General features: G+C 39.4%; 1 protein-coding gene across 5 annotated transcripts in view; it reads right to left on the reverse strand.

The window, feature by feature from the left end:
* Positions 1 to 418: 418 nt before the first annotated feature.
* The window catches only part of ANKS1A (ankyrin repeat and sterile alpha motif domain containing 1A), a 537122-nt gene continuing 524710 nt past the window's right edge, over positions 419 to 12830 (reverse strand). For all 5 annotated transcript variants that reach the window (XM_073575593.1, XM_073575591.1, XM_073575594.1 and 2 more), the window contains one exon: positions 419 to 9935. The gene's annotated coding sequence lies outside the window, so the exon portion shown is untranslated. The remainder of the gene's footprint in view (positions 9936 to 12830) is intronic.

Below are 12830 nucleotides of genomic sequence, written 5' to 3' on the forward strand. Positions count from 1 at the left end.
ATTTCATCAAATTTTCAATATTTTCACAACCAAACCCCAAGTCATATTGAACAAGTTTTACCTCCAACATGAGGTTCGATATATGTCATGAAAAAACTAATCTCAGATTCACCGGGATTCGTTGTAGCATTCCAGAATTATTACCACATAAATTGATCCTGGTTAGAATTGAACAGTGACAATGACTTTGCTGCACTTTTTTTTAAATATGCAGCAATTGGTCCTCAAATTGTATAGACCCATCCCTACAGCATGTTGCTGATGGATCCTAACTTTTGTGGCTGATATCAAGAATTGAATATCATTTGTTTATACCTGCCTGATAATAACATGCCACTATTACAGTCTTTTATACTATTGCATGTCATCTCACTAAATCATTTAAAACATTTTAAAGAAAAAAAAAAAGTCCAATGCATTTTGGTCCTAAAACATTTTTCATTTATTAATTGATCTAAGGTTGTACACATAAGAAAATACCAAAAGGCCTTTTGAGAAAGGCTGGCATTATTTACAGTGGCTCCTCACACAGCAGGATGCTCATGCTGGAGGCTGCTTGAGGCCACCAATATTTTGTTCAATACAAAGAAGGAAATTGATCAGCCTTCGTCACACAAACCATTCAAGTATCTTAGTACAAAGGTTAAATATTGGGATCATTCCAGATGAGATGTCACTCTAGTATAATCAGACAAGCAAGCTGCAGAATATTTCTGCCCCATGGAAATGTTCTCTTACAATAACAGTCATTCAATAGAGAAGTACCCTTTATAAACAAACAGTTGATGATTTTCCGTACATACTGGCAAGATGAAAACCTATGGATCTGCAATAAGGACCTCTCACCTAATCTGTGTTTTGAGATTTCTTATTAGGAAACAACTTTCTGTAAATGTAGGGTTGGAAGATCTTGCCATACACACAAGTAATATTTAACAAACAAAAGATGATGGAGCATAAAGACTTAACAGGATTTAGAAATACAAGGTATCTGGTTGGATAACATGTTTGTATAACAAAATATAGTTCATTAATCACAATTCATTAATCAGGAATATATTGGTTCTACCTTGTTTTCCTGTTGCTCATTTATGTGAAAATATAAATGTCACTAACCGTATGAATCATCTTGCCTATCCTTGACCTTATATGCATTATTTGATCAATAATCTAAATTAAACGTGGACAATAACATTGACAATAAGTATGCATCGATTTATACATTTTTTTAACATTTATTCATAAAAGTATGTAAGGTTCAAAAGAACAGTTTAACTCCTAAATTAGCCAGCCATCTGTATTATAAATTGAGATGACCAGGAAAAAGCAGAATATTAATCCACATTCACTTGTAATGGTTTGTCAAGACCACAAATATTTTACTTCTCCTTGCTTAGTTTTTTTGCAGATGTACCAAAAATGTCCACTTTTACAATTTGTTAAAACTTAAATTGAAATCTACTACAAAATTAATGCAAATGACATTTAAAAACATTGTAGGCCCTTTTAATGTGATCAAATCTTTTATTAGATCACTCTACACAAATGCACGCAATGGCTTCTACGTTAAAGGGGTTGTTGAGCCAATGATATTCCTTTTAAAAAGGGTCAGACTGGTTCAAAATAATGAGAGAAGATACTCACAACTGTCAATTCCCAGCAGGTTGAATTCTAGCCCTTAACTAGTCATTGTTAGAATGTTCTTCATGGTCCTGTTTTGACAAACTGGAAATGGCTTAAAATTGATCAAAGTAAGGAATCCTTCAACCGTTAATCAGATAAAAAAATAGTAAGCTTTATTTGAACAGAATAAAAAGTTATACATCCTCAAGTATATCCAAATGGTGCATTTTATTTTATTTGGAAAATATGCCACACTTGGATGCACTTGATGAGGTCTATATTTTAATTCTGTAGGAATAAAGCTGTTTTTTTTAATCTGGAATATTGCTGGAGGAATCTTTACATTGATCTATGTTGTTCCACATCAGGCAGGCTTCTTCTGTGCCAAGATTTTAAAAGCCATACTCAAGGTGAGCTTGTCTCTAGGTCACAAATGCCATAAAATGCTTGTTGGCTAATCACTGGCTGAGGCATTTCTGGTGTGTTGAAACATGACCAATAAAAAGAAACCAGCGGGGACTGGCTATTTATTAGAATATACCCTGTTGGTAATCAACAATGAGTAGTATTTTGTTTATTTTCAATCCTTCTAAGCTCCTTTAAAAAAAAAAAATATTCAGCTCAAAAACCCATTTAAATCTACACAAGAAATTACTTTTACCTTTTAATCAAAGTATAACATTGAAGTATAAATTGCAACACCAAGATGAAAAAGTCATGAAATGATGGAAATCACAGAATCGATAGACATGTTAATGACATACGAATGATGATATAATGGAAATAAAATTTTCAAAACACCTGTGCTTATCAATGCCACTTGCAGAAAAACACGTACTTACCTGCCTTGGCATGCTATCAATGGGGTCATTATTGGTTGTGTGAGGAATGTTCTGCCACTCTAAATGCACTTGGGCAAACAAATCATCAAGATCCGCTGCTGTTAGCTTCATTTGTAATTGTCAACTAATGATGTGCCAGATATGCTTAATGAGACATGGTAGCACCATTTAGCCAGTGCAGGCTTCCCACAGGACGAACAACATTCAGCATGGCATTGTCGTGTTGAGGGAAACCTGCTCCTGGGACACATCACATTCTGTCATGAAGGCCTCTTCATGGCATTGCCCACTTGGTCTCTGGACCAATCTCCAGCTATCATTGCATTAAGAAAAAAAAATGTGACTCATGGTTGAAAAGGACAGACCTTTATTACAGTCTCTACTGCAATTTTGTTCTGCAGCATGACTTGAGATTGGTGACGTGAGGTCCACGGTGGTCTGGCTCACAGCCCAATGTCATACAAATGACAACACTAAAATACCACAGCCTAGATATCAATGAAGGAAATATTCCAGTTGCAAATGTATATTCATAGTGGAAGGCGTTGAGAACAATAAAACATAAAAATAATCAATGTAAAGCAAATTTAATATCATATGGAGGCCTGGATTTGGAATGATACTCAAAATTAAAGTGAAAAATCAAATTACAGGTTGATTCAACGTACGTGGAAATGCCTAAAGACAAGGAAACGATGCTCAGTCGTGTGTGTGGCCTTTATGTACTGTATGACCTCCTTACATTGCATGGACATGCTCCTGATGAGGCGGCAGATGTTCTCCTGAGGGATCTCCTCCCAGACCTGAATGAAAGCATAAGTCATCTCCTGCACAGTCTATGGTGCAACGTGGTGTTGGTGGATGGAACGAGACATGATGTTCCAGATTTGATTGATTGGATTCATGTCTGGGGAACAGGCAGGTCAGTCCACACCAGGAATGCCTTTATCATGCAGGAACTGCTGGCACACTTGAGCCACATGAGGCCTAGCATTTCCATGCATCAGAAGGAACCTAGGGCCCTCTGCACCTGCATAAGGTCTCACAATGGGTCTGAGCATCTCATCCCAGTACCTAATGGCAGTAAGGGTACCTCTGGCTAGCACACTGAAGGCTGTGCGGCCCTCCAAAGAATTTCCTCCTCACACCATTACTGATCCACTGCCAAGCCTGGGTCATGCTGGAGGATGTGGCAGACAGCAGAATGTTCTCCATGGCGTCTGCAGATGTCGAATGTGCTCAGGGTGAACCTGCTTTCTTCCATGAAAAGCACAGGGCGCCAATGTCGAATCTGCCAATCTTGGGTGTTCTCTGGCAAATGCCAATCGCTCTGCACGGTGTTGGGCTGTAAGCATAACACCCATTTGTGAACGTCGGGCCCTCATACCACCCTCAAGGAGTCTTTTTCTGAGAGTTTGAGCAGACACATGGATGTTAGTGACCTGCTGGAGGTCATTTTGCAGGGTTCTGGCACCACTCCTCCTTGCAGAAAGGAGGAGGTAGCAGTCCTGGTGCTGGGTTATTTCTTTCCTATGGCCACCTCCATGTTTCCTGGTGCACTGGCCTGTCTCCATTTACCTGCTCCATGCTCTGGCCTCTGTTGACAGACACAGCTACCCTTCTTCCCACAGCTCGCATTGATGTGCCACCTTGAATGAGCTGCACTACCTGTGCAACTTCTGTGAGTTGTAGACACTGCGACATGCTACTGTGCAGTTCCTCGAGGGGTGAGAGCAATGACAAAATGCAAAAATGACCAAAACAACAGCCAAAAAGGATGAGAACAGAGAAATGGTCTGCTGTAGCCCCCTGCAGAACTATTCCTTTATAGGGGTTGTCTTGATAATGGCCTATAAATTTTACTTGTCTGCTCCATTTGCACAACAGCCAACAGCAGGAGAATTTAAATCACAATTGGTGTGGCTTCATAACTGGACAGATTGATTTAATAGAAGTGTGATTGACTTGGAGTTACATTATGATGTTTCGGTGTTCCATTTAGGTTTTAGAGCAGTGTATTATTTTGCAATTGCAAAGGGAGCTGTCAGCAGCAGATCTTGATAATTGTGTGCCTCAAAGCATTCGGCATGGCAGAACATTCCTAAGACAACTACTAACAACCTCATTGATATCATGCCAAGGTGAGTAATTGTGTCTACTTCTGTGTGTGGTGGTCATACCAGATATTGATTACCGTAGTTTGAGTCCCTTTGAAAATTATATTTCAATTTTTCATAATTTGCATATTATTAACAGGTCTATAGATTCTATGATTTTCATAATTTAAGGACAATTCCTTCTTGATGTTGAAATTTCAATGTTGATAAGTGAAGAGCAACTGCTGTCAATAGACTAGGCAAGTAGTCCAGAATGAGGTCTTGTAGAAAGTATCATGAGCATCTTGTAGCAATTACTTCAATATGCCTCAATACGGCAAGAAATAAGAAAAATACCCAGCTTGTGAATCTGCTGGAATACTTTTGTACCTTCTTGTCATTTTTAATCATAAGTGGTAAAAAATCCAAGTAAAAAGGAAAAATACTCATATGGTCATTGGGTGAAATTTACCACTAGGGGTGTTTTCAAAGTCCATTTTTTGATTAAGACTTGCCAAAATACCAGTGCAGATTGCCAAAAAAAAAAATTATAAAAAGGTGCAAAACGTGTGATATGTGCATCGAACTCTATAATGTGATGGAAATGGGTGCCATTACAATTCATTTTGGTTCCCTTCTTGTTCGTTTCAGGATCCAAGTGCCACATTTGGAAAGGAGCCAGGTTTTCAAACACAGTGTGAATAAAGCTTATGGTTCTATTCATATGGATTCAGTCTGTTTTATTCTTCTCAATGTAAAACTAACTATAGTATAGAGGTACAATATTTTCCAAATATTAGAAAGCCATGGTGACCAGGTTGATAGTTGAGGATTTTTTCTGCATTACACACTTTTCACTTAAGCAACCTTATGACAAATTAATTTATTTCATTTTTTTAAACTGTCACAAATTAACCTCAATGATTTGAAAAGAAAAAAATACTGACTTTCAAGAAATTATGTGCCCATTTGTCTAGGTTGGTGGTTTTCACTTTTTCATTGGAACCAAAATTATTTTAATTTGTGACATTTTTCAATATTTTATCCAATTCATAAAAAACAACATTTTTGCACAAATGTAGTCTAGTCCCTCCCCAGAGTAATTATAGTTACACCTGGAGGTTTTGCACAAATTTTGTGCTGTTTTAGCAAAATATTAATTTGTATTAAAAAAGTTAAAAAAATTAGAAGCAACATTTAAAAGCATTTTTTATTTTGCGCAAAATTCATGATGCCCGAGTGCATTTTAAAGTATTTGGAGCAAAAAACATCAATGAATACCCACAACTTTAAAAGAAAAAAATTACTTAAGGTCCAATTCAGTTTTGTGATTTTATTATGTGCCTGGAATGAGTACTGCATTACTGGGTGCTAGATTAAAGAAATGTTATACATACTGAAATCCTCTAATGACAGTTTCAAAATTCCTAAAGTATAATGAAGTTCATGTTAAAGTATGTTGTACAATAAAAAATTAAGACAACATGGCGTTTTTCAATGCTTCTTTCCTATTTAATGGAACTTAGCACTTAAGGGTCTTTAGCACCCATCTGACCCTTTTTGGACTTTATTAGTTGTACATAGCAGGGCCAATACTTCGTATTGCTTGACGTTGCCTATCTGTGTCAATTTATATAAACATTGTTTTAGGTGTGGAACGGCAACTCTTTCTGACAAATTCTTAACACAAGCAGTAGTAAAGGCAGTGAGTGCTCAGCATTTAACTTCCAAACAGCCTGAAGTCAATGCTTGCACAATTTTCATAGTGCATAGATATACAGCATCTTGCCAACCTTTCAGACAGAAAGGGGAAGGTTTGTTCTAAATACAAATACAGAAAATGAGGTTAATCAGATCCAATTTAGAATTTATAACAAATGGAGGTGAAAGTCCCAACCCACAATGAAACATTCTACAGTTTATACATATTGCGCTGCTAGTGAAAATATTACAGTTCCACTTTACAGCAAGCACATATCTTTAGTAAAAATGTTAAATTCACATGAAGTCCTTATTGAAAAAGCAACCCAGAAACAAAGATTGGATTAGTATATTCCTACATATTAGAGGCAAGTGACACAATAAAATGTAAACTTTTTCAAATTGCCTCTTTTCATGCTAAGTAAACATTTACCAAAATGTGTGGGAAAACATACCATTGGAACCAGAGAAAAGCCTACAATGCCTAGAAACTTGAGATCTAGAGAGGTGGCGTCTCTGTATGTTTTTGCTCTAAGATATTTTTCCTGTTGAACTATAAAACATGTTTGGGCCAGTCACAGTCGGCAACAAAAACTTAGGGTGTGTGCACACGTTGCGGATTCTGCTGCGGATCCGCAGCGGAACTGGCCCTGCGGATCCGCAGCAGTTTCTGCTGCATTGTACAGTACCCTTTTAATCTATGTAAAATGAAAACCGCAGTGCCCATGGTGCAGAATTTTCCGCGCAGATTTGCTGCTGTTTTAAATCCGCAGCATGTCACTTTTTTGTGCGGATTCCGCAGCGGTTTGGCACCTGCTCCATGACAGGTGTCAAACCGCAGGGGAAAACCGCAGGCTAATCCGCAGATAAACCGCAGGTCTTTTGATCTGCGGATTTACCTGCAGATTTAGACAAATCCGCTCGGAAAAATCCACAGCAGATTCCGCAATGTGTGCCAATACCCTTACAAGTCTCCTATTTATTTCCTTTGATAGGTAAACGGATAAAAATCTTTTGACAGTGAATCTCGATCATGGCATTATGTAGGGTGACATGTTCTATGTAGGAGCACTTCCCAGTACCTGTAAGAGTTGTACAGTTCATTGTGTTAGTGTAAAGATTATTATACAGCGCAGCATATATTCAATGGAAGAATCCAGCCTCATCATACAGCAGTGCTCCCCTTGTACAGGAAACTGATAGTCAGGATGTCCAGTTTGTCCAATATTAACATGCTGAAAAATTCTGTTTCATGTGGTCCAACTTGTCTGGAGAGACAATAGTGTGTGCTATTTAGAAACACCATCTCTTACTTCTTTAGAAGAGCCAGCCACTAATTTAATCGCTAAAGGACTAGAATCCACATAATTAGGGAACAGGGTCGATTGTACCGCTCATAAAATGCATATCAGTATATCAGATTCAACTCAAAAATACCAATCATACACTACAAAGATAAATACAGGATTATATATAGCAGCTTTATACTAGTACAGACTAAAAATGTTAGTGTGGTAATGGCACAAAAACAGTGCCAGATAGACTGACTACCCCTACAGTGGGCAAAAACCACAAAACTCTTCCAGAGTTAAACTCTGTTTGGGAGCAATCAAGTCAACAGGTTGGAAGAGCAGAGATTATAATATATATATATATATATATATATATATATATATATATATATATACATACACACACACACATAGAGATTTTTTTAAGCACAGTTCCAAAGATAAATGCTCACATACAACGTAATAATGGTAGGTGAATGTACCGTCTGATTTTTTTTTATTTGCTCTTCCCATAAAAATATATAAAAAATTCTCTTTAAAAAAAAAAATAGGATGATGGCATGATAACTGGTAACCTGACCGAAGGGCACTGTTAGAAATGATGTTTGGCAATTTAGCATACACTTAATGAGTAACCTAATATGATGAAAACATACTCCTAGCAATACCTAATGCAGCAGTATGCAAAACTCCTTACATTTAACAGACTGAATAAGAAGTATCATGCATATGTTTAAAGGACTTAAGGCAATGAGCAATTCTTCATGGTATCAACCTCAATATCAGCCTCAACATATCCTCCCTAATTGAAAGCCTGCCTACTGATTATTAAAATATTTTCGTAAGAACCAATTTCAAACACTATGACAAACACTGGTCCGGTATCTAAAATGCCTTTTCTAAATATCTATCAACACCCCGTCGCCATTATTATAAAATCCCCTAAACTTCTACCTATCCTGCTAATTCAGAAATGGGTTTCTTACTTCACTTGTTTTGCTTGGGAAAAGTATCAAACGTGACCTCACAGAAGACTGGGGCCGCACTCACTTCCCTGCACCGTCCATTGCCCCTCCTGGAACAGGTCATATCATCAGTGGGCAGAGCTGCAAATACTTACCACACTTTCTTACATCACTATCCTCTGAAGATTTCATGGATACATGATGAAAAGCTGTGTGAGAGTTGAGTGCAGTGCCCGCACTCTGCTTCCATCTCTGCCACTGCATCTTCTAACTGAAGCAAGGCATAGTCAAAGGGGAGGAGAAAAAGGCAATGAGTGACACCAGTGCTGTCTCACAGCTTCTAGCACTACTCTCATCATCATCAGGATGCGGTGACACAAGCGCCTCCCCTGATGACAATTCATTTGAGGGCAGTGCTACCAGCTGCAGGGCAGCGCTGGTGTCATTGACTGCCTCTATCGCTGTCACGTGATGACAGCTTGTTTCACAGTTACAAGATGAAGAGGTGGGGACAGAAGCAGCACTCAACTCACCCATAGCTTCTGTTCCAATGAATAAAGGACACCTTCAGAGGGTGGCAATGCAAAAACCTGTCGTAAGTAACTGCAGCGCTGCCCTGTGATGACATCCTGTTCCAGGAGGGGCAATAGATGCTGCAGGAAAGCATGTCATGTCCATTTGGAGAGACTTCTCAAATGAAACGTCACAAAAAGTGCGGTAAACGAAAAAAAAACCATTTATGGATTAGCTAGATAGGAAAAAGGATAGCATATTTCATAATAAAGATAATTTAAAAAGTGGTTAGACTTTAAAAGATAGATATTTTGAAAATATATTTTAGGCATCGGACCAGCCCTTTAACATATAAAGTAATTTGTATGCTGCAATAAATTTCCATTGTGAAAATATACTTAATTAGGAGTAAAAAAAAAAAAAAAAAAGTTAAAAGGTAGACAATTGTTTATTAGGCTATTTTACTTAATTAAGGAAGAGACAAACACAATATATCTCACATTGCCTTCAATGGTCATGTCCTGAACTGGTACCCTCGCCCTAAAAAAGTGCTACATTGTGATCAAGAGTGGTTGCACCGATACCACCTGGTAAAAGAAATAGGTATGGGACAGAGAGCAGTCTCAGAGCTGCAGAGAACGCTACTTTAGTCGTTTTAGAGGAACAGCGTCACATAACATTTTTTCCTTACTCCTCTAAAGTTCTTCTTCAGTACAGGAAATGAGGATTATTCTGATCACTTTTGAACCCATTTCTTAGTTCTGAATCATGAGAATGGTAGACCTTCATTTCCTTGGTCAGTTGGGGCTCCACATTTTTATACTTTTCTCAGAAGTTCTGTTACCAGAGAAAAACAGAAGAACTGCAAAGGTCTGTCCTTTGACTGCAGTGTGCTGATCAGAACTGCAAGAAAAGTTAAGAATTTAAAGCTAGCACACATCACAATGATACATTTTTTTTTTTTTTTACAGAACAAAGCCTACATGAGACTTTGCTTATAATACTCACTTTTTTTCAATAAACACGTTACTTGATACATAAAACATCTTACAAAATTTATTAAAGAATTATTGCCAAATTACAAGTATCTCCCCTTATCCGGAGGATAGGGGATAACATGAAGAATAGAGGTGATCTATTTTTGGCCTTAAAGGGATTGTTCCACAATAGACAAATGCTCAGGATAGCAGATACAGTGAGAATATAAGTATTCCCAACCTACAAAGAATGGAGGGGTCTGTAATTTTTATCCTAGGTAGACTTCAATTGTGAAAGACAGAATCTAAAAATAAAAAACAGAAATGTAGAAATTTTGCAAATTTATTAAAGAAAAACTGAAATATCACATGGTCATAAGTATTCAGATCCTTTGTTCAGTATTGCGTAGAAGCACCCTTTGAGCCAGTACAGCCATGAGTCTTCTTGGGAATGATGCAACAAGTTTTTCACACCTGGATTTGGGGATCCTCTGCCATTCTTCCTTGCATATCCTCTCCAGTTTCGTCAGGATGGATGGTGAACGTTGGTGGGCAGCCATTTTCAGGTCTCTCCAGAGGTGCTCAATTGGGTTTAGGTCAGGGCTCTGGCTGGGCCAGTCAAGAATGGTCACAGAGTTGTTCTGAAGCCACTCCTTTGTTATTTTAGCGGTGTGCTTAGGGTCATTGTCTTGTTAGAAGGTGAACCATTGGCCAAGTCTGAGGGGTCCAGAGCACTCTGGAAGAGGTTTTCATCCAGGATATCTCTGTACTTGGCCGCATTCATGTTTCCTTCAATGGCAACCAGTCGACCTGTCCCTGCAGCTGAAAAACACCCCTATAGCTTGATGCTGCCTCCACCTTGTTTCACTGTTGGCATTGTATTGGGCAGGTGATGCACAATGCCTGGTTTTCTCTAAACATACCGCTTAGAATTATCACAGAAAGTTCTATCTTCGTCTAATCAGACCCGCTTAGAATTATTACAGAAAGTTCTTTGTCTCATCAGACCAAAGAATCTTATTTCTCATAGTCTGGGAGTCCTTCATGTGTTTATTAGCAAACCCTATGCGGGCTTTCATATGTATTGCACTGAAGAGAGACTTCCGTCAGGCCACTCTGCCATAAAGGCCCGACTGATGGAGGCCTGCAGTGATAGTTGACTTTGTGGAACTTTCTCCCATCTCTCTACTGCATCTCTAGAGCTCAGCCACAGTGATCTTGGGGTTCTTTTTTACCACTCTCACAAAATCTCTTCTCCCACGATTGCTCAGTTTGGCTGGACGGCCAGGTTTAGGAAGACTTCTGGTGATCCCAAACTTCTTCCATTTAAGGATTATGGAGGCCACTGTGTTCTTAGGAACCTTGAGTACTGCAGAAATTCTTTTGTAACCTTGGCCAGATCTGTCCCTTGCCACAATTCTGTCCCTGAGCTCCTTGGCCAGTTCCTTTAACCTCATGATTCTCATTTGGTCTGACATGCACTGTGAGGTCTTATATAGACAGGTGTGTGTCTTTACAAATCAAGTCCTATCAGTTTAAAGCAGAGTTCCCCAACTCCAGTCCTCAAGGCCCACCAACAGAACATGTTTTCAGGATTTCCTTAGTTTTGCTCAGGTGATAATTGCTTCACCTGTGCAATACAAAGGAAATCCTGAAAACATGATCTGTTGGTGGGCCTTGAGTACTGGAGTTGGGGAACCCTGGTTTAAAGGGAATCTGTCACCCCATTTAAGCCCTATCAGCTGCTGGCACCGCCATCAGGGGCTTATCTACAGCATTCTGTAATGCTGTAGATAAGTCCCCGATGTAACCTGAAAGATAAGAAAAACAAATTAGATTATACTCACCCCCGCATCCGGTCCGGTCCGATGGGTGTCGCGGTCCGTTCCGACACCTCTCATCTTCTAGAGATGACGTCCTCCTTCTTACTTCTGTCGCGGCTCCAGCACAGCCGTACTTTAGCTGCCCTGTTGAGGGCAGAGTAAAATACTGCAGTGCGCAGGACCTCACTGACCTTTCCCGGCGCCTGCCCACTGCAGTACTTTACTCTGCCCTCAAAAGGGCAGAGAAAGTACGCCTGCGCCAGAGCCGCGGCAGAAGTAAGAAGGAGGACGGCATCGTATGAAGATGGGAGGTGCCGGACCGGACCACGACACCCATCGCACCTGCCCCCTGGTGAGTATAATGTAACTTGTTTTTCATACCTTTCAGGTTACATCGGGGGCACACTGATTTTACACACCCTATCTCTGTGGTGTAATATACCTGAAGTGTGAACCTAAGCTGTTTTAGCATGACCCTCACACTTACAGAGCTGACCAAAGTGAGTCCATCACTTCCTCCCAAGCACTGTCTTCCAGCTCAGGTAGGTCCTTCCCTCCACTAAAAGGGAACCTGTCAGCAGGATTGTGCACAGTAACCTACACAGTGTCAGGTCGGTGTCGTTATACTGATTAGAATGATGCCTTGGTTGATGAAATCCGTCTTGTGGTTGTTGTGTAATGTTTATTTCTAGCTTTGAGTTAATGAGATTTTTGTGCTCCGGGGTGACCTGTGGGGGGGGTCCTTTATGTGGTGCTCTGATTAGCTATTCATACTGATGGATTCTGACAGGTCACTGATCCCTCACTGACCTGCCCGCTAGTTTACATAATGAATATATGTACATACTGAAAAAAAACAAAAGACAAAAAAACAGCGGCACCATCTTGCTAAAGAAAAAAAAGTCCTCCTTCAAGATGGTGCCCCACCTGCGCAGTAGCATCTATTGGCGATCGCCTCTATATACACTGATAGCTGCTACTGCGCAGGCTCCACAGGC

This window comes from Dendrobates tinctorius, unplaced genomic scaffold (genome assembly GCF_039654945.1).
Source record: "Dendrobates tinctorius isolate UK_male_01 unplaced genomic scaffold, ASM3965494v1 ptg000045l, whole genome shotgun sequence".
NCBI classification, from domain to species: Eukaryota; Metazoa; Chordata; class Amphibia; order Anura; family Dendrobatidae; genus Dendrobates; species Dendrobates tinctorius.